Source organism: Giraffa tippelskirchi, chromosome 5 (assembly GCF_054371585.1).
Source record: "Giraffa tippelskirchi isolate mGirTip1 chromosome 5, T2T-mGirTip1v1.2.pri, whole genome shotgun sequence".
Lineage (NCBI taxonomy): Eukaryota > Metazoa > Chordata > Mammalia > Artiodactyla > Giraffidae > Giraffa > Giraffa tippelskirchi.
Window position 1 is genome coordinate 158,232,367 of NC_137279.1, and position 26,312 is coordinate 158,258,678.

Here is a 26,312-nt window from a genome sequence, read left to right on the forward strand (position 1 = left end):
AAACTTATTACTAGACATCACATGAAATCCTGTGGGTTTCATTTACTTTATCTTTGCTGTACTTAATTATAAAATTTCCTGAGTAGCAAAGTTCCTTCCCCAACAGCAACTGAAGGATTGGCCTAAGACTGGGTTACAGACTCAAGTTCAAAGTCAGAGATTCAATTTGGACAGTACTTCTGGCCTGATGCTACTCAGGCTCACCTATCAAACCTTATCTTAAGGTAATGGGAATTTAAATTCCCAAATTTTCTTATGACTCGGATTATGAGTTAGAAGTCATTCCCCTTAGTCAAATTTGAGAGTCTTTACTAAACTTCTTTCATCCTATCTCCTAGTTTGATTCCTTGCTCTTCATGCATTTTATTTCTCTGACTCACTTTTCTCCTCTTTATAATCACTTTATAGATATCCCTCCTTTGTGGCCCACTTGAATCCTGTATGATGTTTAAATTTATTCATTTGACTAAAATTTATTGAGCTCATCTTGTGTTTTAGGCACTATCCTGGGCCCTGGAAATACAATAGAAGACCAAACAGAAACAGTCAATGCTGCCCTCATGGAACTTCTTTTTTGTGAGACCAACAATGTCTCTCTATCTTGAGATACCATGTTGAGTCAAGGACTGCCTATGTAATTAGAAACCCCAACTGGCTTGGGGCCAACATGTGACATTACTGCAGTAATAACTAATGTTTCCTAGAGCTTTGTTTGTGTCTCTCATGTAATCCTTGCAACAGTCCAATGTTGGGAGGTGGTAATTTTATAGATAAGAAAGCAGACACACTGATGTTCATTCACTTGCCTACACCCCATGATTAGTAAGTAACAGGGCCTGGATTGTAAACCAGTCAGTTATCTGGCTTGTATTTAACTGTTATGCCTCACTGCCTCCTAGAGTAGTGTGAAGTACATGTTTGAAAAAAAATAATAACTTGAGAAATTCTTGTGGCCCTAATTAGCTAGTTACCTTGGTGTGTGTTGACTAAACCATCTGTTCTTTCCACTGCCTCTTCTCACCTCATGTCTTTCTTCTTCTCTCTCTGACTAGAGTGTCTGCTAATGTTTTATTTATATAATATCCTGAATTTAAACCAACTGTACACCAGGTGTCGGGAGCCAGATTCTATTAAGAAACTTGACCTACATTTGTAAGCAGGAAAATAGGATTAGAGCAAACCAAAAGGAAAAAACATGTGGGGTCTTTGATTCATCTCCATTTCCTATTTCCGTGGCTGATCAGGTGTGGACCAGAGGCAACAAATGTCCTACTGGGAAAGCCATGGGGCTTGGATTGTTCACATGTCAGCCATGGCCTGGGAAAGTAGACTCAGCTTTACTTGGATTCCTGGGCTCCAGAGGAAATGCCCAGGGTCACCAAATTAAATTCCTGATAAAGCCAAGTTAAGGGGTACCAGCTCCCAGAGTCCATGTGTGTGCTGTCCTGTGAGAATGATAAACAGGAAGGATCCTGCTGCCTGAAGAGTGAAGACAATAATGACTTCCAGCAGCCCAGGGACTAGGTGCTCTGAGCCCGGCTCTGGCTAAGGCACTCTGCAAACACTGTCTCTTTAAACCTCACAATAGGTTGATGAGGTTAGAAACTTCACAGATGAGGAAACTGAGGCTCAAAGAGGGGACTCTCCTGCCTCACACCATACTCACGCTTCTGACTGGGCCCTGTAGTCCCTTTGTTCCAGGTATTACAGCCAGAGGTTTGGCTGTGACGTGATCCTGAAACTTAGAAAACTCAAAGAGCAGGAACAGGAAGACCTATCCTGTCAGCTCTGTGAACAATTTTCAGTTTCTAGGAGAAAGAGGTTTGACTTCATCTTTGGAGCAGGATGTGCTGTCTATGGGTCTTCCCTGGTGGTTTGGCAGCAAAGAATCTGTCTGCAATGCAGGAGACCCAGGTTTGATCCCTGGGTCAGGAAAACCCCCTGGAGGAAGAAATGGGGACCCACTCTAGTATTCTTGCCTGGAGAATCCCATGGACAGAGGAGCCTGGTGGGCTGCAGTCCATGGGGTCGCAAGGAGTCAGACACAATTGAAACAACTGAGCACAAATGTGCTTTCTATAGTCAGGTGCCAGAATGTAAGCCAGGTGCTATCCATGGATCTTGGGGAAAATTGTGAAGACACTACCTATAGACGCTTTGGACTGGGATGAGAATGCCCCGATTGGAGATGTGATCGGTTGTTGTGAAGTCATAATGGAATCGTATCTCAGCTCTTGCGTTTTGGGGAAGAGGAGCAGGGAGATGCTCCTTGGCTAAGTTTGACTGGAGCTGTCTCTGCTGCACAAGCGCTGTCTGCTCCCGATGGTCCTGGGCCTGCCCCCACGGTTGCCGGAAGTAGGAAACAGAGGAGGAAACCTGGAGCAGCAGAATTCCTGGGTCTAGGACATGTCACAGAGAATCCAGGGTACTTCAGTTACCTGGGGCAATGCACACCTGCTGTGGGAGAGGGGACAATCCTGACAGAGAGCCTTCAGAATGTCACAAGAAGAGTGCTTCCTCTACCGAAAGCCCACACCACACTGGCACCCCAGACAGTTGGCAACCTGGGGACACCAGGTGACAGACCCCCTGATGCAGCAATGGTGATTTCATGGGGAGCCTGCAGTCTCGGCTGAGGCTTTTCTGCCTCTTCAGACTGCTTCCTGAGCAGTGGGCATCGTCAGGGTGAGTAGGTGAAACAGGATTCGGGAGTGGTGTATGGTGGGCCCAGTGCAGACGCCCTTCTAGGGGTCCCTGACATTGCTTAAAAGGGAGTGTGAATGTTCATGAGGCTCTTTTAAAAAGAACTTTCTTGTACACAGGAATAGAGACACAGACGAGACATAGAGAATGGACTTGTAGACACAGTGGTGGAAGGAGTAGGTGGGGCAAATTGAGAGAGTAGTATCAACATATATACACTACCACGTGTATAATAGATAGTTAGTGAGAAGCAGCTGTATAGCACAGAGAGCTCAGCTTGGTGCTCTGTGATGACCCAGAGGGGCTGGATGGGAGGGCTGGGAGCGAGGCTTAAGAGGGAGGGAATATATGTTTACATATAGCTGATTCACACTGTTGTACAGCAGAAACAAATATGACACTGTAAAGCAACTATACTCCAATTTAAAATAATAATAAAAAATAAAAAAGTTTTAGGCCAGAGAACAAGATGGCGGAGGAGTAGGTGGACATGAAGTACATCTCTCTCCACGGATGCATCAGGAATACACCTTCAGACACAAAAGTGCATGCAGAATACCAGCTGAGAGTGGACAGGAGTACCTGACCAGTGGAAAAGAATATTTAGAACCACGCAAAATTCGGTAGGATGAAGAAACTAGTGGGAAAAACAGGAATGTTAGTAGCACTGGACTTGCCCTCAGCCAGTGAGGGAACTGAAGCAGAGGTCTGATCCCCACATCAAGGAAATTGTCTGAGTCAGAGGAGAAACATTTAAGGCTGAGAGTGAAACAGCTTATCTGGGGCAGCCTAAATGGAATGAGAATCAGACAGTCCTTGCCACAGCCATACATATCTCTGACAGGGATGCAGGTCTTCTGGAAGGGGCACCAGCTGGGAGCTGGAGTTTAGGGATTGTGGAGCAATCCCAGGGTGAGGGCTGCTGTTGATTGCGGAGAGATGGATCAAGGGGATGTGAGGAAGGAGCTTGTGGTGGGAAATGCCTGTGGAGAAAAGCCAGGCAGCCGTGGAAGAAAGGCAAAACTGCTGAGTCACATGTTAGGAGGTGGAGCCATCACCATAACCTCACTCTCCCCACAGGACAGCATCTGCAGCTGAACAATAGAGAGGCTGGCCCATCAAACGCCAGACGCCCGGAACTACAGAGTAGGACCCCACCCAGGGTGCTCCTTTGAGTGCCTGACGTGCAGATCTACAGATTAGGACCCCGGGGGGGGGGGCGCCCTCTATGTGCCTGATGTGCAGAACGACAGAAAAGGGCCCCAGGCAAGGGAGCCCTCTACGTGCCTGAATGGGCAGAGCAACGGAGAAAGACTGGCCAAAGAGGCCTTCTGATCACCAGCTACAAGAGGCTTGAAAAAATACTCTGATAGGGCCAGAACTGCGGCGGCAGAGACAGTCCGTGTCTCTGCGCACTTGGCACTACCAGGGTCCCCGCAAGCCAAGCAGCTGTGCCACCTTCACACTCAACTCTCACTGGGGCAGAACTGCCACAGGCAAAAAAAAAAAAAAAAATCTTGCATCTATGCACTCGGGGTTGCTTTGGTCGTGTCTGACTCTTTGTGACCCTGTAGACTATGGCCTGCCAGGCTTCTCTGTTAGGGAGGAGGGTTCTCCAGGCAAGAATACTGGAGCGTTTTGGCCAATACTGGTTGCCATACCCTTCTAGAGTGCTATATTTCCTGCTGCCCTAGCTGCCAACTCCCCTGAGTACCTGGTGCTGCCAAAACTCCTGCGACCCAAGCAGCTGCACCACCTCCACACCTGGCCCTCACAGGGGCAAACCCAAGTCCTCCAGGACAGCCTCAGGAGCAAACCCCAGCGGACCACCCACATCCAGAGGTGGAAATAAAACCACCATTGAAACCCAGGGGCAGTGTGGCTAAGGAAGAAGACCCAAAACCTTCCCAACAGCTGTACAAGCTGCAGATTAAATCCGCACAACTAGGCAGACTCTGTGTCTATAGAATATATAAAAAGTCATTGAGAGCTCCCACAAAAGAAAACGCACTAGTTCTGATAGCTGTGGACATTGGAGGCAAGAACACAGGAGTAAGACTAGATTAGAATCTGAGCTGCCCCCACAGCAGGTCCAGAGATCAGCACAGTGTTGGAGGGCATCCTGGGGAGGTGAGGTGGACTGTGACTCCCAGGGAGGGAAAGGACTCTGACAGCAGTGGCTCAAGAAAAACATTTATTATTCTTATGTTTTGACTTGTTCTGTAGATTCTTTCAGATTTTTCTTTCTTTCTTTTCTTCCCCCCTGCCCTGTTGTAGTTGTTGATTTTACAGGCACTAAGAAATCTAATCAAGCTTTTGAGTTTTTTTTTTTCTTTTTCTCAGTCACAGATTTTATTGTTGTTATAAACCTCTGCCTCTACATTGGGCTTTTGGAGTTCTGTGGAGTTTTCCTTTTTTTTCTTTTCTCTTTTTTTAATTTTAATTTTTTAAACCTATTATTTTTTCACATTTATTCCTTTGTTTGCTTTTCCTACTGTTCTTTTCCCCTTGCAGTTAATCTTTAATGAATATAAATCTTCTTTATCTACTTCTATTTAACTTTACATATCTATTCTTTCTTTCTTTCCTTTCCTCTTAACGTATTTGTTAGTTTTACTTTCATTGCTTTATTCCCCAATTGGCACCTTGCTTTAGTTTTGTTTTCCAGTTTGTGCTTTAGTTAGTTTTGTTCTGGTAGATATAATTTTTGGTTTCCTTTGTTTGCCAGGTCAATCTGTTGTACTTTATTTTGGTTGGACTGTTTTGATTTTGCTTATGGTTGTATATGTATACACCCATATATACACTGTGTATATTCAGTCACACTTTTTATTATTGTTATAAACCTCTGCTTCTACATTGGGCTTTTGCAGTTCTGTGGAGTTTTCCTTTTATTTATTTTTTTTCTTTTCTCTTTCTTCTGTTTTTTTTTTTCTTTTCTCTTTTTTATAAATTTAATTTTTTTTAAACCTATTATATTTTTTTTACATTTATTCCTTCACTTGCCTTTCACACTGTTCTTTCCCCCTTGCAGTTAATCTTTAATACATATAAATCTTCATCTACCTCTATTTAACTTTGCGTATCTATTCTTTCTTTGTTTTCTTTCTTTCCTTTCCTCTCAAAATATTTGTTAGTTTTGTTTTCATTGCTTTATTCCCCACTTGGCACCTTGCTTTAGTTTTGTTTTCATGTTTGTGCTTTAGTTAGTTTTGTTCTTAACTGGTAAATATAATTTTTTATTTCCTTTGTTTGCCAGGTCAATCTACTGTACTTTATTTTTGGTGGACTGTTTTGACTTTGCTCATGGGTGTATATGTATATGTGTATATTCCATTATTTTAAATATTATTTGCCTGATTTCATAATTGCAATTTGTCTGGGGTTCACCTTTGGTTTCTTGTTTTTGGATATTTGTTTTAATTTCACCTAATGCCATAACAAACCACTTGTGGAATCTTCGTTCCTGATCAGAGATCAAGCCCTGAGCCTTTGGAGTGGGAGCACTGACTCCAAGACCCTAGACTATCAGAGAACTAACCCTAGGGAGTATCAAATAGTGAGAACTCACACAAAAGAAATCACTTGAATACAAGACCTGGCATCACCCAACCACCAGTAGCACCCTGTGCAGGTTGCCTCATCTAAACAACAAACAAAGCAAAAATACGAACCCAATCATCAGCAGATAGGATTACCACCTCACTCAGCCTTGCCCATCAGAGCAAAAACAAACAAACAAAAACTCAGCACAAATCTCACCCTATACAAAGCTTACACAACCACTGGACAAACCTTAGGAGGGCAGAAACCAAAAGGAAGAAGGAGACCTCAAACACAATAAGTTTTAAAAAAATGAAAAGGCAGAGAAGTACTACACAAATGAAGGAACAAACTAGAAACACAGAAGTCCAAGTAAATGAAGAGGAAATAGGCAAATTACTTGAAAAAGAGTTCAGAATAATGATAGTAAAGATGATCAAAAACCTTGAAAACAAAATGGAGAAAATGCAAGAATCAATTAACAAAGACCTAAAAGAATTCAAGAATAAATATGCACAGACAAACAACACAATTACTGAAATTAAAAATACTCTAGAAGGACTCAATAGCAGAGTATCTGAAGCAGAAGAACAAATCAGTGAGCTGGAAGATAAAATGGTGGAAATAACTTCTGAAGAGCAGAATAAAAGTAAAAAGAATGAAAAGAACTGAGGATAGTCTCAGAGACCTCTGGGACAATATCAAATGCACCAACATTCAAATTATAGGGTCTCAGAAGAAGAGAAAAAGAAAGGATATGAGAAAATTTTTGAAGGGATTATAGTTGAAAATTTCCCCAGCATGGAAAAGGAAATAGTCATTCAGGTCCAAGAGGCACAAAGAGTCCCATACAGGATAAACCCAAGGAGAAACATGCCAAGACACATACTAATCAAACTAACAAAGACTAAACACAAAGAAGATTCTCTGATAGCTCAGTTGATAAATAATCTACCTGCAATGCAGGAGACCCTGGTTCAGTTCCTGGGTTGGAAAGATCCACTGCAGAAGGGATAGGCTACACAGCCCCAGCAAGATGGTAGGCGCTGGAGTGCTGGCTGTGCAGCACTGGAATGACTTTGAGGAGATACCCCACATCCAAGGGCATAGGAGAAGCCCCAGCAAGATGGTAGGAGGCGTGAATTTGCGTTTAGAATCAAACCTCATATGGGCAGAGACGCTCAGAGGGCTCAAACAAACCTTGTGTACACCAGGACCAAGAAACCCCACAGAGACTGAGACAGAAGTGTGTTTGAGTGTCCCCTGCAGAGGTATGAGTCAGCAGTGGACAGATGCAGGGGCAGAGGGTCTGGGTGCAGTAGACCTTGGTATGGCATAAATCCTCTAGGAGGAGGTTGCCATTAGCCCCACCATAGAACTGCCAGAACTTACCCAGGACTGGGGAAACAGACTCATTGAGGGCACAAACAAAACTTTGTGCTCACCAGGACCCAGGAGAAGGGAGCAGTGACTCCACAAGAGACTGACCCAGACTTGCCCGTGAGTGTCCAGGAGTCTCCAGCAGAGGCGTGGGTCAGCAGTGGCCTGCTGCAGGGGTAGGGCACTGAGTGCAGCAGTGCATGAATGGGACCTTTTGAAGGAGGCCACCGTTGTCTTCATTACGTCCACCATAGTTTGGCCTCAGGTCAAATAACAGGGAAGGAACACAGCCCCACCCATCAAAAGAAAATTGAATTAAAAATTTACAAGAATAAGACCCAGTTTCCCCTTCAGTCATTCTCTCCCATCAGGAAGCTTCCATAAGCTTCTTATCCTTCTCCATCAGAGGGCCAACAGAATGAAAACCACAATCACAGAAAACTAACCAATCTGATCACATGGACCACAGCCTTGTCTAACTCAATGAAACTATAAGCCATGCTGTAGTAGGGCCACCCAAGATGGACAGGTCATGGTGGAGAGTTCTGACAAAACGTGGTACACTGGAGAAGGGAATGGCAAACCACTTCAGTATTCTTGCCATGAGAAGCCCATGAACAGTATGAAAAGGCAAAAAGATAAGACACTGAAAGATGAATTCCTCAGGTCAGCAGGTGCCCAATATGCTTCTGGAAATTAGTGGAGAAATAACTCCAGAAAGAATGAAGAGATGGAGCCAAAGTAAAAACAACACCCAGTTGTGGATGTGACTGGTGATAGAAGCAAAGTCCAATGCTATAAAGAACAATATTGCATAGGAACCTGGAATGTTAAGTCTATGAATCAAGACAAATTAGAAGTGGGCAAACAGGAGATGGCAAGAGTGAACATCGACATTTTAGGTATCAGTGAACTAAAATGGACTGGAATGGGTGAATTTAACTCAGATGACCATTATATCTACTACTGTGGGCAAGAATCTCTTAGAAGAAATGGAGTAGCCATCATAGTCAACAAGAGTCCAAAATGCAGTACTTGGGTGCAATCTCAAAAATGACAGAATGATCTCTGTTCATTTCCAAGGCAAACCATTCAATATCACAGTAATCCAAGTCTATGCCCTGACTTGTAATGCTGAAGAAGCTGAAGTTGAACAGTTGAAAGAAGACCTACAAGACCTTCTAGAACTAACACCCAGAAAAAGATGTCCTTTTCATTATAGAGGACTGGAATGCAAAAGTAGGAAGTCAAGAGATACCTGTAGTAACAGGCAAATTTGGCCTTGGAGTACAGAATGAAGCAGGGCAAAGGCCAGCAGAGTTTTGCCAAGAGAATGCACTGGTCATAGCAAATACCCTCTTCCAACACAAGAGAAGACTCTACACATGGACATCACCAGACGATCAATAACGAAATCAGATTGATTATACTCTTTGCAGCCAAAGATGGAGAAGCTCTCTACAGTCAGCAAAAACAAGACCATGAACTCCTTATTGCCAAATTCAGACTGAAATTGAAGAAAGTAGGGAAAACCACTAGACCATTCAGGTATGATTCAAATCAAATCCATTACATCAGAAATACAGTGGGAGTGAGAAATAGATTCAGGGGATTAGATCTGATAGACAGAGTGCATGAAAAACTATGGACGGAGGTTCATGACATTGTACAGGAGGCAGTGATCAAGACCATTCCCAAGAAAAAGAAATGCAAAAAGGCAACATGGTTGTCTGAGGAGGCTTTACAAATATTTCTGAAAAGAAGAGAGGTGAAAGGCAAAGGATAAAAGGAAATAAATGCCCATTTGAATTCAGAGTTCCAAAGAATAGCAAGGAGAGATAAGAAAGCCTTCCTCAGTGATCAGTGCAAAGAAATAGAGGAAAATAATAGTGTGGGAAAGACTAGAGATCTCTTGAAGAAAATTAGAGACACGAAGGGAACACTTCATGCACATATGGGCACAAAAAAGGACAGAAATGGTATAGACCTAACAGAAGCAGAAGATATTAAGAAGAGGTGGCAAGAATACACAGAACTATACAAAAAAGATCTTCACAACCCAGATAATCACGATGGTGTGATTACTCACCTAGAGCCAGACATCCTGGAAACTGAAGTCAAGTGGACCTTAGGAAGCATTACTACGAACAAAGATAGTGGGGGTGATGGAATTCCAGTTGAGCTCTTTCAAATCCTAAGAGATGAGGCTGTGAAAGTGCTGCACTCAATATGCCAGCAAATCTGGAAAACTCAGCAGTGGCCACAGGACTGGAAAAGGTCAGTTTTTATTCCAATGCCAAAGAATGTTCAAACTAGCGCATAACTGCACTCATCTCACAAGCTAGCAAAGCAGTGCTCAAAATTCTCCAAGCCAGGCTTCAACAATACGTGAACCGTGAACTTCCAGATATTCATGCTGGATTTAGAAAAGACAGAGGAACCAGAGATCAAGTTGCCAACCTCTACTGGATCATAGAAAAAGTGAGAAAGTTCCAGAAAAACATCTACTTCTGTTTTATTGACTATATCAAAGTCTTTGTGTGGATCACGACAAACCATGGAAAATTCTTAGAGAGATGGGAATACCGCCTGACCTGCCTCTTGAGAAATCTGTATAAAGGTCAAGAAGCAACAGTTAGAACTCTACATGGAACAACAGGCTGGTTCCAAATTGGGAAAGGAGTAGGTCAAGGCTGTATATTGTCACCCTGCTTATTTAACTTATATGCAGAGTACATCATGAGAAATGCTGGATTGGATGAAGCACAAGCTGGAATCAAGATTGCCGGGAGAAATATCAATAACCTCAGATATGCATATGACAGCACACTTATTGCAGAAAGCAAAGAAGAACTAAAGAGCCTCTTGATGAAAGTGAAAGAGGAGAGTGAAAAAGTTGGCTTAAAACTCAACATTCAGAAAACAAATATTATGACATCTGGTCCCATCACTTCATGGCAAATAGATGGAGAAACAATGGAAACAGTGAAAGACTTCATTTTGGGGGGCTCCAAAATCACTGAAGATGCTGAGTGCAGCTATGAAATTAAAAGATGCTTGCTCCTTGGAAGAAAAGCTATGATCAACCTAGACAGCATATTAAAAAGCAGAGACATTACTTTGCCAACAAAGCTCTGTCCAGTCAAAGCCATGGTTTTTCCAGTAGTCATGTATGGATGTGAGAGTTGGACTATAAAGAAAGCTGAGCGTGGAAGAATTGATGCTTTTGAACTGTGGTGTTGGAGAAGACTCTTGAGAGTCCCTTGGACTGCAAGGAGATCCAACCAGTCCATCCTAAAGGAGATCAGTCCTGGGTGTTCATTGGAAGGACTGATGTTGAAGTTGAAATTCCAGTACTTTGGCCACCTGATGCGAAGAGCTGACTCATTGGAAAAGATCCTGATGCTGGGAAAGATTGAGGGCAGGAGGAGAAGGGGACGACAGAGGATGAGGTGGTTGGATGGCATCACCGACTCAATGGACATTAGTTTGGGTGAAGCCCAGGAGTTGGTGATGGACAGGGAGGCCTGGCATGCTGTGGTTCATGGGGTTGCAAAGAGTCGGACACGACTGAGAACTGAACTGAACTAACTGAAGGAGACAAAAGAACTGTACACAGAAAATTATAAGACACTGATGAAAGAAATCAAAGATGACATAAACAGACGGAGAGATATTCCATGTTCCTGGGTAGGAAGAATCAATATTGTGAAAATGACTATACTACCAAATGCAATCTACAGATTTAATGCAATCCCTATTAAAATTCCAAATGGCATTTTTCATAGAACTGGAACAAAAAATTTCACAATTCATATGGAAGCACAAAAGACCCCGAAGAGCCAATGCAGTCTTGGGAACAAAGAATGGAGCTGGAGGAATCAAGCTTCCTGACTTCAGATTATACTACAAAGCTACAGTCATCAAGACAGTATGGTTCTGGCACAAAAACAGACATATAGACCAACGGAACAAGATAGAAAGCCCAGAAATAAACCCATGCACTAATGGGTACCTTATGTTTGACAAAGGAGGCAAGAATATACAATGGAACAAAGACAGCCTCTTCAATAAATGGTGCTGGGAAAACTAGACAGCTACATGTAAAACAATGAAATTAGAACACTCCCTAACACCATACACAAAGATAAACTCAAAATGGATTAAAGACCTACATGTAAGACAAGAAATTATAAAATTCTTAGAGGAAAACGTAGGCAGAACACTTGATGACATAAATCAAAGCAAGATCCTCTATGACCCACCTCCTAGAGTCAGTTCAGTCCAGTCGCTCAGTCGTGTCTGACTCTTTGCGACCCCATGAATTGCAGCACGCCAGGCTTCCCTGTCCATCACCAACTCCTGGAGCTTACCCAAACCCATTTCCATCGAGTCAGTGATGCCATCCAACCATCTCATCCTCCATCGTCCCCTTCTCCTCTTGCCCCCAATCCTACCCAGCATTAGGGTCTTTTCCAATGAGTCAACTCTTCGCATGAGGTGGCCAAAGTATTGGAGTTTCAGCTTCAACATCAGTCCTTCCAATGAACACCCAGGACGGATCTCCTTTAGGATGGACTGGTTGGATCTCCTTGCAGTCCAAGGGACTCTCAAGAGTCTTCTCCAACACCACAGTTCAAAAGCATCAATTCTTCGGCGCTCAGCTTTCTTCACCGTCCAACTCTCACATCCATACATGACCACTGGAAAAACCATAGCCTTGACTAGATGGACTTTTGTTGGCAAAGTAATGTCTCTGCTTTTAAATATGCTATCTAGGTTGGCCATAACCTTCCTTCCAAGGAGTAAGCGTCTTTTAATTTCATGGCTGCAATCACCATCAGCAGTGATTTTTGAGCCCCAAAAAATAAAGTCTCTCACTGTTTCCACTGTTTCCCCATCTATTTCCCATGAAGTGATGGGACCAGATGCCATGATCTTAGTTTTCTGAATGTTGGAAATAAAAACGAAGATAAACAAGTGGGACCTGATTAAACTTAAAATCTTTTTCACAGCAAAGGAAACTATAAGCAAGGTGAAAAGACAATGCTCAGAATGGGAGAAAATAATAGCAAATGAAACAACTGACAAATGATTAATTCCCAAAATATACGAGCAACACATACAACTCAATGACAGAAAAACAAACAACCCAATCGAAAGGTGGGAAAAATACCTAAACAGACATTTCTCCAAAGAAGACATACAGATGGCGAACAGAAACATGAAAAGATGCTAAGCATTGCTCATTATTAAAGAAATGCAAATCAAAACTACAATGAGATATCACCTCACACTAGTCAGAATGGCCATCATCAAAAATTCTACAAACAATAAATGCTAGAGAGGGTGTGGAGAAAAGGGAACACTCTTGCACTGTTGGTGGGAATGTAAATGACACAGCCACTATGGAAGACAGAATGGAGATTCGTTAAAAAAACTAGGAATAAAACCGCCGTATTACCCAGCAATCCCACTCCTAGACATATACCCTGAGGAAATCAACACTGAAAAAGGGTAATGTATAGCATTGTTCATTGCAGCACCATTTACAATAGCGAGAACACAGAAACAACCTAGATGTACATTGACAGATGAATGGATAAAGAAGTTGTGGTATATATACACAATGGAATATTACTCAGCCATAAAAAGGAATGCTTTTGAGTCAGTTTTGATGAGGTGGACGAACCTAGAACCTATTATATGAGTGAAGTGGGTCAGAACGAGAAAGATAAATATCATATTCTAACACATATATATGGAATCTAGAAGAATGGTACTGAAGAACTTATTTACAGGGCAGAAATAGAGAGTCAGGGGCTTCCCTGGTGGCTCAGAGGGTAAAGAATCTGTCTGCAATGCGGAAGACCTGGGTTTGATTCCTGGGTCGGGAAGATCCCCTGGAGAAGGGAATGGCAATGCACTCCAGTATTCATGCCTGGAGAATCCCATGGACAGAGGAGCCTGGTGGGTTATAGTCCATGGGGTCACAAAGAGTCAGACACGACTGAGCAACTAAGCATATCCCAGCACACCATAGAGAAACAGACATAGAGAATAGACTTATTGACATGGAGAAAGGGGAGGAGACATATGTATACTTATGGTTGATTCATGTTGAGGTTTGATAGAAAACAACAAAATTCTGTAAAGCAATTATCCTTCGATAAAAAAATAAAAAGAAAAGAATAAAAATAAAAAAGTTTTAAAAGTTCTTGTTTCTGATCATCATTAAAACAAAAGCTACAGCAAAAACCAGTCAGTAACTTTTTCATGTTTTTGTAACATTAGTTTAAAATAAAATTATAATTCTGTTATTTTCCATCCAATAGTTAAGTCTCAATAGCACTAAAATGATTTTGATAAGGACAAATCATTCATGTCTTTGTGTTTTCTACATTGAAAAATACTATGAATGCTTTTTATACTCACGTACTGGTGAATGTGAATACAGCAGTCCTTGAAGTTTGTCACCCACCACCTATACAAGGTAGGACTGGATTCAGATGCATGTGACAAAAAGTCCCCAGATACCAGTGGCTTAGACGATGGAGACAGTTGTAGTAATGGCCTCCAACGAATCACTCTGTGCTCTGCGTCTTTGAGTGACTTGAGTAATCCAGTCAGACAGTAGTATACGTGACACAAACAGAGATTTGAAAAGAATGTGCATATTGGGACTTGCTTTTCCCTTTTTTGGAACCCTGAGACTACCATGTGAAGACCCTTAGGCTGACCTACTGTAGGATAAACCAAAAGGAGCAAATGGGAGCCATGCCAGCTGAGGTCCCCGAGACCCAGCAGACAAGTAAAGCCAGCCTAGACTACCCAGCTCCAGCCAATATTCCAGCTTCCCAGTTGACCCATAGAACCAGGAGCTACATTTGGTAATTGTTGTCTTAAGCCACTAAGTTTGAAGTAGTTTGTTATGCAGCAAAAGATACAGATATATTTAATATAGGAACTTGCTTTCTTTCTCTTACAAAGGAGAGATATGAAGTCGAGGGGTGATACAGCACTCCTTTGTGTCAAGGACTAAAGCTTCTTCCATCTTCAGTCAATAACTTGCACGTCGTGATCCAAGATGGCTGCCCAAGCTCCAGCTGCTGCCGCCTGACCTCTTGCCAGCAGGAAGCAGTGAAGGGGGTGTAATGGATGAAAAATAGGCCCCTTCTCTTTGCAAACACTCCCCAGAAGTTTCACATAGCATTTATGCTTGCATCTCATTGACTTAGTCACATGGCTGCAGTCAGATGCTAGAGAGCTCAGAAGTGTAGTCTTATTTCTGGGAGCCATTAGCTGAGTTAAAAATCTGATTTTTGTTAAACCGGAGAAGAAAAGAAACAAAATTGTGGGCAAAATGAACAGCTTCTGTCTAACTTCACTGTGCTGTGAACTATTGCAGCACTCATCTTTGAATTTCCAGCACCAAACAGGTGTTCAGTAACATTTGTAGAATGTTGCTGAGAGAATTAACGGTGGTTTATTCCCCAGACCACTGAGGGAACTCACAAGTTTAGGAGTTTCACTTCACCTTCAGGAGATGGTTGGCATCATTCTACTATGAGTGATTAGATAATAGAGAGGCTTCAGAATATAGCAAGAAAATCGTGAGCCTTAAAGTCAGGAATCCTGTCTCTGTTACTTGTTTTCTGGATGACCTTGGGCATAGGTCTAATTTTAAGCATCCTTGTCTTTAAAGTGAAAATAAAAATTTCTACCTTAATGGGAAGTGATTATTTAATAGGTACAGTGTTTTTATTTGGGGGTAACATAAAGTTTTGGAAATAGATAGTGATGATGATTGCAACATTGTGAATGGAATTACTGCCCCTGAAATGCACACATTAAAATAGTTCGCTTTAAAGCTTACCTTGCAAGCTTACTGTACTTCTGTGTGTGCCTCATGTGAGTTCACAGAGGAATTAGACAAGAGAAACATTAAAGGACAAAAGTAAAAAGCAGTAGCAAAAGGGTGGTATGGGATGGAGCAAGGGGTTGAATGACAGTGGTTGGAAGACAGTAATTACATTTTCCAGAAATATTTGATTTTTGTAACCAGAACCCTCTGTGGTCTCCTGGCATCATGCAGACTGCACAGAGAAATGCATGACATGCAGAATTCGTGATGTGGTGGTTCTCCAGTGGCCTTCTGTGCAGAATTAATAGTGCTTATGTTTGCAAACTCTCAAAAACTTTATAAATTGAGCTGAGTGAGCTGGAGTTCACTCAGTGTGGTCAGAACTGGTCATTTAACCTCAATTCAATCAACACGAAAGGAGCACCTATGTGTAATCATTATGGCTGTTGATAAATATGGTTCTTGCTTCAGAACATGAGGTCAGATTTCATTCCCCCACTGCCTTTGCTTTGGCAAATGAAAGATGAACAGAAATGATGTGTGTCACATTGGATGAAAAGATTCCATTCCCTTTTCCAGGCTCAGTGATTGCAGAAGCACACAGAAGATGAAACCTCCATCACCTGTGTCTATGACTACAATGAGCCACACTGGCCACTCTGCACTAGACATGTAGCATGAGGGAGAAATATACTTTTCTGTGCTTTGCCACTGAGATTTGGCACTGTTTGTTACTGCAGCATCTCCTAGCCTAACCTGACTGATGCTATGTGTCTCTCCCTGGACTAAATGAAGATTTTAACACAGAGCTTAAGCTCTAGAACTAGCCAGGTTCTCCAAGCTGGCTACTTTCTTGCTGTGTGATCTTAAACAAATCAACTAACTCCTCTGTGCCTATTTTCCCACATATAGAAAACATAGATAATAATGGAAACTACATTATACAGTTTTTATGATGACTATATTATATGAGCGATATAGCCCAAAAAAGTCCTCAAAAATGCTGAATGATGCTGCTGCTGCTGATTATCTCACTTAATTCTCATAACAACTCTATATAAGATTTGTTGCTGTGCCAGGCCATTGAGGTGTTGGCACTGCTACTGCAGCATAACCTGGCCCTGGACACAAATAAGAAGAGAAAGTTTTGAGATTAGAATCAAGCATTAATCCATCAACCCACCTTTGGGGGCACACTTCTATGTCGCTGGAAGCTGTCCAGATCTGCTGTGCAACTACTTCTCATTCTGTCCTCATTTGTTTTCTAGAGGACATATTCACTTACTCAACTTCCCCAGTGACCAAATCCATGTAAAGGCGCCTCCCACCCCACACCCATGCCCCAGGACAGAGGCTCAGAGCTATAGCCAGTCCTATTTTCTTAGACTGTCCTGCTCTCCTGCCTATAAGGCAAGCTGGGAATAAAACCCTTAGACATAGGATCTGTTTGATTCCTTTCTTTTTTTTAACTGGAGGATAATTGCTTTACAATATTGTGTGAGTTTCTGCCATATAGCGTGAATCAGCCATAATTATACACACACACACACACACACATATATATATATATATATATCTCCTCCCTCTTGAGCCCCCCTTCCCCCTCCCATCTCACCTCTCCAAGTCATCACAAAATGCCAGGCTGGGCTCCCTGTGTTATACGGCAGCTTCCCTTTTGCACTAGACTCATCTCTTACTCTGCCAAAGCCAAATGATTGATTGATTTTGTTATTATTTTTGTCTGCTGGGTCTTTATTGCAGCATGAGGGCTCTTCATGGTGGTGCATGGGCTCTCTAGTTGTGGCGAGTGGGCTTAGTTGCCCCATGATGTGTGGGATCTTAATTCCCCAGTTGAGTTCAGTTTAGTCGCTCAGTTGTGTCCAACTCTTTGTGACCCCAATCGACTGCAGCACACCAGGTTTCCCTATCCATCACCTCCTGGAACGTGCTCAAACTCATGTCCATCCAGTCAATGATGCCATCCACCCATCTCATCCTCTGTTGTCCCCTTCTCCTCCTGCCTTCAACAGTTCCCCAAAAGTGAAAGTGAAGGTTGCTCAGTCGTGTCCGACTCTTCCAAACCCCATGGACTAGTCCATGGAATTCTCCAGGCCAGAATACTGCAGTGGGCAGCCTTTCCCTTCTCCAGGGGATCTTCCCAACCCAAGAATCGAACTGAGGTCTCGTGCATTGCAGGCAGATTCTTTACCAACTGAGCTATCAGGGAAGCCAATCAGGGGTCAAATCTGAGTTCCTTGCATTGGAGGCAGATTCTAAACCACTGGACCACTAGGGAAGTTTACCAGATGATTTATTTAGACCACTAACATAATTAAAATAAAAATTTGTGTACAAGATAAAAATATACCAAAGATGCAAATATGTATAAAGAAATCTCTCTCTCGCACCCTTCTTTCTAGACTTCCAGTTCCTCTCCCCAGGGGCAAACATGGTGACCAGCTTCCTCAAAGTGGTTTTACAGTGATTTTTTGTTTCTTTCTCTGGCTGCACCACTGTGGGGAATGTACTTCTGAGACTAGCATCCTTCCTGCCCTGTAGCTGTGCCCACTGTTCTCTCCCACTAGCAACGCCCTCCTTCTGGTCCTCTAATCCTGCACATCCTGCTGTCTGTCCAAGCCACCTTCTCCAGGAAGAATTTTTTTTTTTTTTTTTTAGCAATTTCAGCTGTTGTTCATCTCTTCTTCCTGACATTACTATTTCTGTCACTTATATGGACATTTTCTCACATCCAGTTTATCAGTTGCTAGTTTCCAATTGCTTGGTGTGGGCCACCCTCACTTTCTCAACCAGCTTGCTGGTTGATTTCCATTCACATGGCTTCCTCTACCACCTACACCCTGATAACTCAAACTCACTTTCCTGAGCTTCAGACATATTTGCAGTCGAAATTGAGCATCTTCCTAGTTGTCCCCTGGGAACCTCCAAAACATCCTTTTTGCCTTTAACTTATTCTACTTTTCGTATCACCTCTCTCAATGAATGACGTCAGCACCTATTTCGTCATCCAAACTTGAAACTTCGGTCCCCTAAGCTCTGCACCCTATAGCCCTCCTCCAACCCTCCAAGAGAATAATCTGAATAGGAAGGTGAAAGAAAGCTTATCCCAAGTCTTGTCAATTGCATATCAAAAATGGCTGTCAAATCAACCCCTTTTCCTCACTCCCTCTGTCTCTGCCTTCTTGTTTTATCTCATACTATAAACAGGTATCTTTATTCACAATATATTTAGTGTCACTTTTTCTGTAATTTTATGCTTTTTGTTGGTGATTCTACTGTTTAAAATGGCCCACAAACAAAGTGCTGTCTAGTGTCCTAAGTAAACAAGGCCGTCACATGACTTACAGAGAAAATACGTGTTAGATAGGCTCTGTTCACACTGATAAAGGTGAAAGTGAAGTCGTGTCGGACTCTTTGCGACCCCATGGACTGTAGCCTACCAGGCTCCTCCGTCCACGGGATTTTTCCAGGCAAGAGTACTGGAGTGGGTCGCCATTTCCTTCTCCAGGGGATCTTCCCAACCCAGGGATCAAACCCAGGTCTCCTGCATTGTAGGCAGATGCTTTACCGTCTGAGCCACCAGGGAAGTCACAGTTCACATTGATAGTTACAGTTAAAGGTTATGGTACTGTTGGCTACAAGAGTAATGTTAATGAATCAACAATATATTGTACATAAGATGTCTTTAAGGGGTTCCCTGGCGGCTCAGACCGTAATCTGAGTACAATGCAGGAGACCTGTGTTCGATCCCTGGATTAGGGAGTTACCTTGGAGAAGGGAATGGCAACCCACCCCAGTAGTCTTGCCTGGAGAATTCCATGGACGGAGGAGCCTGCTGGCTATGGTTCATGGAGTCACAAAGAGTCAGACATGACTGAGCAGGCATGCAAGTTGTCTTAAAAGAGAAACACATATAAAACAAGGTTGATCCATTAATCTGCTGATGAAAATTTTGTTACCAGAGCCTCACAGGAACCCAACCTGTATTTTTACTAATACTAGGAGCAAAGATTTCATATTCACTAATTCAGCGTTCACGGTGACTTTCTACAGCATAACTACTAAAACTAATGAGAATCAACTCTATTATTTGCTTGTTACCTGACTCACAGCAACAATGAAAACTCAATGAGGGCAGAAACTTTGTCTATAATTAGAATAATGCATAGCACACAGTAATTTCTCAATAAATATTTATTGAATGAATGAACGAGTTAGGAAACATTTTGTTTGGATTTTAGACGATACCGTCTTTATTTTCATTACTCTCAAAATGAAACTGAACAGTTTCTTCAATCATGAATATAGGAACAAATCACAGTAGAAATAACAATATCTGTGACGGTCACAATAGAAATCATGGGTATTTTCAAATCACAGTACAGCTGTTGTAGATAACCTGAAATGTAGTTTTACACTCATCGATACATTGAATTAGAGTAGGTGTTTTTCCCATCAGTAGATATCATTATTATTATTTCTTTTAATTGAAATATAGTTGATATATATATAATATTATATAAATTTCAGGCTGACTACATAGTAATTTATAACTTTTAAAGGCTATATTCCACTTATATTATCATAAAATATTTCTGTTGTACTATTTATCCTTGCACCATATTTAGTTTATACATAGCAGTTTGTACCTCTTAATCCCCTACTTCTGTCTTGCCCCTCCCTTCTCCTCTCAGGTATCTACTAGTTTGTTCTCTATATCTGTAAGTCTGTTTCTTTTTTGTTATATTGACAAAAGTTTACTTTTTAAATTCCAGATATAAGTGATATTGTACACTGTCTGTCTTTCTCTAACTTATTTCACTTAGCATAATACCCTCAGAGTCCATCTACATTATTGCAAATGGCAAATTTTCATTATTTTTCATGGATAAATAATATTTCATGTGTGTGTGTGACACCTTTATTCACTCATCTGTTGATGAACACTTATGTTGATTCCGTATCTTGGAAAGTATAAATAGTAATGTTACAAACATTGGGGTGTGTGTATCTTTTGAATTAATGCTTCTATTGTTGCTAATAAATACCCAGCAGTGACATTGTTTGGTCATATGGTAGTTCTAGTTTTAGTTTTTTGAGAAACCTCCATATTGTTTTCCTTAGTGGCCGTACCAATTTATATTCCCACCAACAGTGTATAAGTGTTCTTTATTCTCTACATCCTAACCAACATTCGTTCTTGGTGATATATTTGACATAGTCATTCTGATAAGTGTGTCCATTTTTCCTAGGTTGTATCAGTATTTCTTTAGTGCTGGTTGTAAGTTCTTTTTCATTTACGATTTTATTGATTTAGTCTTTCTTTTTTCTTGGTGAGTCTGGTTAAAGGTTTATCAATTTTGTTCATCTTGTCAAAGAAACAACAGTTAGTTTCATTGATCTTTTCTATTGTTTTTTTAAAAACATAATTTTATTTATTTATCTTTGGCTGTGCTGAGTCTTCACTGCTACATGTAGGCTTTCTCTAGTTGTGGAGAGTGGGGGCTACTCTCTAGTTGCCCTGTGAGTGCTTCTCATTACAGGGGCTTCTTTTGTTGCAGAGCATGGGCTCTAGGGCATGCAGGCTTCGGTAGCTGTGGTACACGGGCTCCTCTGTAGAGGCTTCTGGGCTCTGGAGCACAGTCTCAATAGTTGTGGTGCACCGGCTTAACTGCCCCACAGCATGTGGTATCTTTCTGGACCAGGGACTGAGCCCGTGTCTCCTGTATTGGCAGGCAGATTCTTTACCACTGACCCACCAATTGTTGTTCAGTCGCTCAGTCATGTTCGACTTGTTGCAACCTCATGGACTATAGCATGCCAGGCTTCTGTGTCCTTCACTATCTCCCAGAGCTTGCTGAAATTCATGTCCATTGAGTCAGTGATGCCATTCAAGCATCTTGTCTTCTGTCGTCCCCTTCTCCTGCCTTCAATCTTTCCCAGCATCGGGGTCTTTTCAAATGAGTCAAGCCACCAGGGAGGCCCTCTATTGCTTTTTAAGTCTCTATTTCATTTATTTCTGCTCTGATTTTTATGATTTCTTTCCTTCTACTAACTTTGGGTTTTGCTGGTTCTTCTTTTACCTCCTTTAGGTATAAGATTAGGTTGTTTGAGATTTTTTTGGATTCCAGAGAAAGGCTTGTATCACTATACACTTCTTTCTTAGAACAACTTTGCTGCCTCCCATAGATTTTGGGTTGCTGTGTTTTTATTTTTATTTGTCTCCAGGCATTTTCTGATTTCTTCAATTTCTTCAGTGATCCATTGATTGTTTAGGATTGAGCCTGTATGTGGAGGCTCCATGTTACTAAACAACCAAATACAAACAGATATTATTTTAATGTGTTAACAAAGAAACACTGTACAGCATACATTTTAACAATTGTATTTGAGAACAATTGATTTCCTTTGAAATTCTGTGGGGTTTATTTTCTGCACTTAAAACATCAAACATTAAAACGTTCTGAGAAGAGATCCATAGGCATCCCTGAACTATTGGCGAGGGCCACAGCACAACAGAGTTTAAGAACCTTGCTCTAGCTTCAGGTCAAGGCCACATTCAGGTAAGAAGTTCAGGGTCGTGAAGCTACTTAGACAATAGAACTGATATCCTCACCCAAATCAGCCTGCAAGCATCATCACACAGAGGGACCTCTTCATTCTAATGTTGTCTTCAAAAAAATGCTCCTCTGTGCATCCCTAGACAACTGGAGGAACACTGACAGAAAGTTTCCAATGAATTCCATAATGCATATCAAGAGAGGACCACATGCAGAGACTTCAAGCTGGGGCTGGAGGGCACTGCTTTTCCAAGTGTGGCCTGAAAACTTACTGGCCAAAGATGAGAGAAATACAGAAATTGAGAGTAAGAGTTTAGAAACATTGGCATAGCAATTTGAACCTAACAATACAGTAATTAAGATTCATATTTTATATGTCTCTTTTAAAAATTTCATTTTACTTTACAAAATAACCCATCTGCAATAGATTGGATATTTACAAAAACTAAGCAAGGAAATATTGGTTTTTTTCCTCCATACAAAGTTTGAGAATCACCATTGTGGGGTGATATGGTGAAGAGACATGGTTACAAGGGCATGGGCAAATGCACTGAAGAATGTGAATAAAATGCTGGACATAGAAACACATCAGACCAACAGAAGTAGGGAAAGCATAAGGAGGAAGAAGCATTTGAACTGTGTTTTGACCAATGTCTATAGGTGGAGATGATGCTTTTTGGGGTGTTGCAGGCAGTGGGCTCAGTAAGAGCTGAGGCAAGGAGTATAGAGTATAAGGTGCATCAGAGAAGGTGGTTGTCAGGCAAGACAGGGCAAATGCCTGTGTGTGTCTACAGTGAGTGGGTACAGGATGTAGTGAGAGTAAATCATGATGACATTGGAGACATGCTGAAGATATGGGGCATTCTTGGCAGGCCCTGAAAGGCCACAGACTTATTCAGAGCAGGGAATGAAAGGATCACATCCAAGTTTTAAATGATAACATTTATTGAGCCAAACTAAATTTACAAAATTTACAAACAGAAAAGTTCTCAGGCACTGACTCTCTCAGAGAAGAAAATTTCCCTCTTCCATTAGAATGTACAAATATACAGACATTGATTTCCATGACTGGATGAACACGTGCAGGGATGTGCACTAATGAGGAATGCTCTGGAAAACCAGTTTGCCTCTTCTCTCTTCACTTCTCCTTTTCCTTCTTTTCCCTCTCTTTTCTCTCTTTCCTCTCTCTCTCTCACTTAGAACTTTCCAATTGTGCTTTGCGTGATCATGGAAATGGCCTGTCTCTGTGCTTGTACCCACTAGCCACATGGAGTCACTGAGCCCTTGAAATATGGCTACTATGGCTGAGGAATTGAATCTTAAATTTTATTTAATTAATTTAAATTTAAATAGCCACATGTGGCTTTTGGCTACCATGTTGGACTGTGCAGCAACTCTCACTACAGTGAAAACAGAGAAGGGAAATATGGATGCCAAGAAGTTTTCAGACAGGCTGTTATGGCATATATTGTTAATGAGAGTAGTCAGAATAGAGTGAAGATAGAAATGAGTCCTTCTGCTTTTAAGCCAAAAATGTGTGCTTTAACCTATTTGTGTCAAATGGGTCTCTTGGAAAGAGACTTGGGAGCCAGAAGCTTAGGGTTCTCAGCTTATTTTGATGGGTTACCTTAGACAAGTAACTGCTAGGGGATGGATAAGAACTAATGTCCAATATACACTATCATGTGTAAAATATATGGTTCATGGGAAGCTGCTGTATAATACAAGGAGCTCATCTCAGTGCTCTGTGATGACCTACAAGGGTGGGATGGCGGGAGGGTAGCAGGGAGACTCAAGAGGAAGGAGATATACGTACACATATAGCTGATTCACATTGTTGTACAACAGAAATGAACGCAACATTGTAAAGCAATTATACACCAATAAAAGAAGAACTAATGTCCAGTGAGCATTAGTCAAGTATCAGGCATGGGATGGTAAGCTTCTTTACAGATGACCACATTTGCAAACCTGTGAAGCAACGTTTTTATTCTCATGTTGCAGATGAGGAAAGGGATCCTCTTAACCTTCACTTGCTCCTCTTCACCTTTAGAGGGTAAGATTAGAGAGGTAAGCCATTTGCATGTCTGAGAATCCATTTCCTCCCTAAGGACATAGGACTAGAAATTCTCACCCTGTTCACCCTCCGAAAAGGTGAAGGGGACCAAGTGAAGGTTAAAGAGGATCCTGAAATGTTGACAAGGCAAAGGTGCTGAGTGCTCTCTCAGGGGAGAGAGGTGATGTTTTCTGAGGATACAGACAGGGCAATGTTCTGAGAAGATTTTGCCCTCTGACTGATATTGGAAATACCTTAAAATTTCCATTTAAAAAGAAATGCCTGAGGCCTATTTCAATAATGTAAAAACCAATATCAATTTGGAAAGGTTATCACAGCCTTTCCAATTCCAATCAACATTAAAAATGCAAATGTTTGCTACTTAAATATAGCCTTTGGCCACCAGCATTCAGGAGGTAAGGTAAGCCACAGCCGGCTGCCATTGCCCACTGAGGGCTCAGCAGGAAAGAAGCAGAGATGCTGGAAAGTCCATGTGGTACCAGGCTGATGGAACCACTTCCAGCCCCATGAAGGTCTGTGTCCTCAGAGGTTGTCTGGTTTCAGTCACTGAATCAGACAACCATTCGCTAGGAGCTGGGACACTGTTCATTTCTTTGTCCTTATCTTCCCAGTATCTAGTCCAATGCCTGCTTCATAGTAAGAGCTCAAGGGATATTTGTTGACTAGATGAATTAACTCATTTATTGTCTCTTTTTTGGATATCCTATCATGTCCCAGGCACTGTTGGTATTTACTTGCTAAGTCATGTCTGACTCTTCTGTGACCCCATGGACTGTAGCTGGCCAGGCTCTTTTGTCCATGGGATTTCCCAGGCAAGAAAACTAGAGTGGATTGCCATTTCCTGCTCCAGGAGATCTTCCCCACCCAGGGATCAAACCCATGTCTCCTGCTTCTCCTGCATTGGCAGGCAGCTTCTTTACCACTGAGCCACCTAGGAAGCCCCTCAGGCACTGTACTAGGCCTATACATTGATACAGAAACAAGCCATTTGGAGAAATTAATCTCAAGTAATTTACCAGCTAAGGATGGTAAGATGTGCAAATAAATAATAATAAAATAAGCTAGTATCACATCAACCTTACCATAAGTATTAATTCTGGAGGTCCGTCAAAAAACAGGCGCTTTAAAATGTGCCAGATGAATAATACTCATGTAGTTGGGCATGAGGATTCTGGGTGGTCTGGGAGATGGAGTAGCTGGGCAGTGAGATCAGCAATGGGAGAGTCCTGGAGGAGGTGCCAAGAACCATTCCTGGGATGGGCTCCTGTCCTTGGTGGTCCTCTCCACTCTGATTGTATGTTCCCTGAGGGCTGGACTGTAGCTTATTCAGCTCTGTACTCCAATACTTCACATGGGGTCTGACACATAGTAAGAAACAACATATGCTGAAAAAAATGAATGAATAAGTGAACGTTAGGAACCCATAAGGAATCATAAGAAGCATTTTCTGAGAGTTTAGTATGTACCAAACACTAGATATACATATAAACACATACACATGGGCTGTGTGTATATATATACACACATATATATATCATTGAACAATTCCCAGGAAACATAAGTAGAATCTGGGCAATAAAGTCTAATTTTTTTTCCTTTTCCTTTGTGCTTAGTCTAGTTTCACCAACTCACAGGGTACTGCATGCACAGAGAGGCCTTATACCAGGCACTTCAGTTCCTTGTACAAAATGACCGCACTCAACACTTCAGCTTGGCAGGCTGTGTGCAGAAGTGCTGCCCACAACACCACATTTCAGAGATGCTGCACCCAGCACTTCAGTCAGGAGCTGCAAGCAGCACAGCTATGCCTGATCCATGAGAGCTCTGTCCTCTCCACTGACAAGAACCTTATAAAGCAGCCCCATTGACAGCCTGTTGCGGGGAGCAAGTACTCTAAAGTACAGGCTCACACCTCTCCAATTTTTGATCAAAGAATAAAATTTACCTTTGCTTCATTTTAATTTTTATTTTATTTTTAATTGGAGGACAAATGTTTTAAAATGTTTTGTTGGTTTCTTCTGGACAACAACATGGATCAGATATAAATGTACATATAACCCCTCCCTCCTGAGCCTCCCTGCCCTCCACCCTTCTAGGTCTTCACAGAGGATCAAGCTGAGTTCCTTGTGCTAAACAGCTGCTTCCCTCTAGTATCTATTTTACATTT

General features: G+C 41.8%; 1 protein-coding gene across 1 annotated transcript in view; it reads left to right on the forward strand.

The window, feature by feature from the left end:
* The first annotated feature begins 1,631 nt into the window (after positions 1-1,631).
* The window catches only part of KANK4 (KN motif and ankyrin repeat domains 4), a 124,458-nt gene continuing 99,777 nt past the window's right edge, over positions 1,632-26,312 (forward strand). Inside the window, exon 1 of the mRNA XM_081486630.1 lies at positions 1,632-2,685. The gene's annotated coding sequence lies outside the window, so the exon portion shown is untranslated. The remainder of the gene's footprint in view (positions 2,686-26,312) is intronic.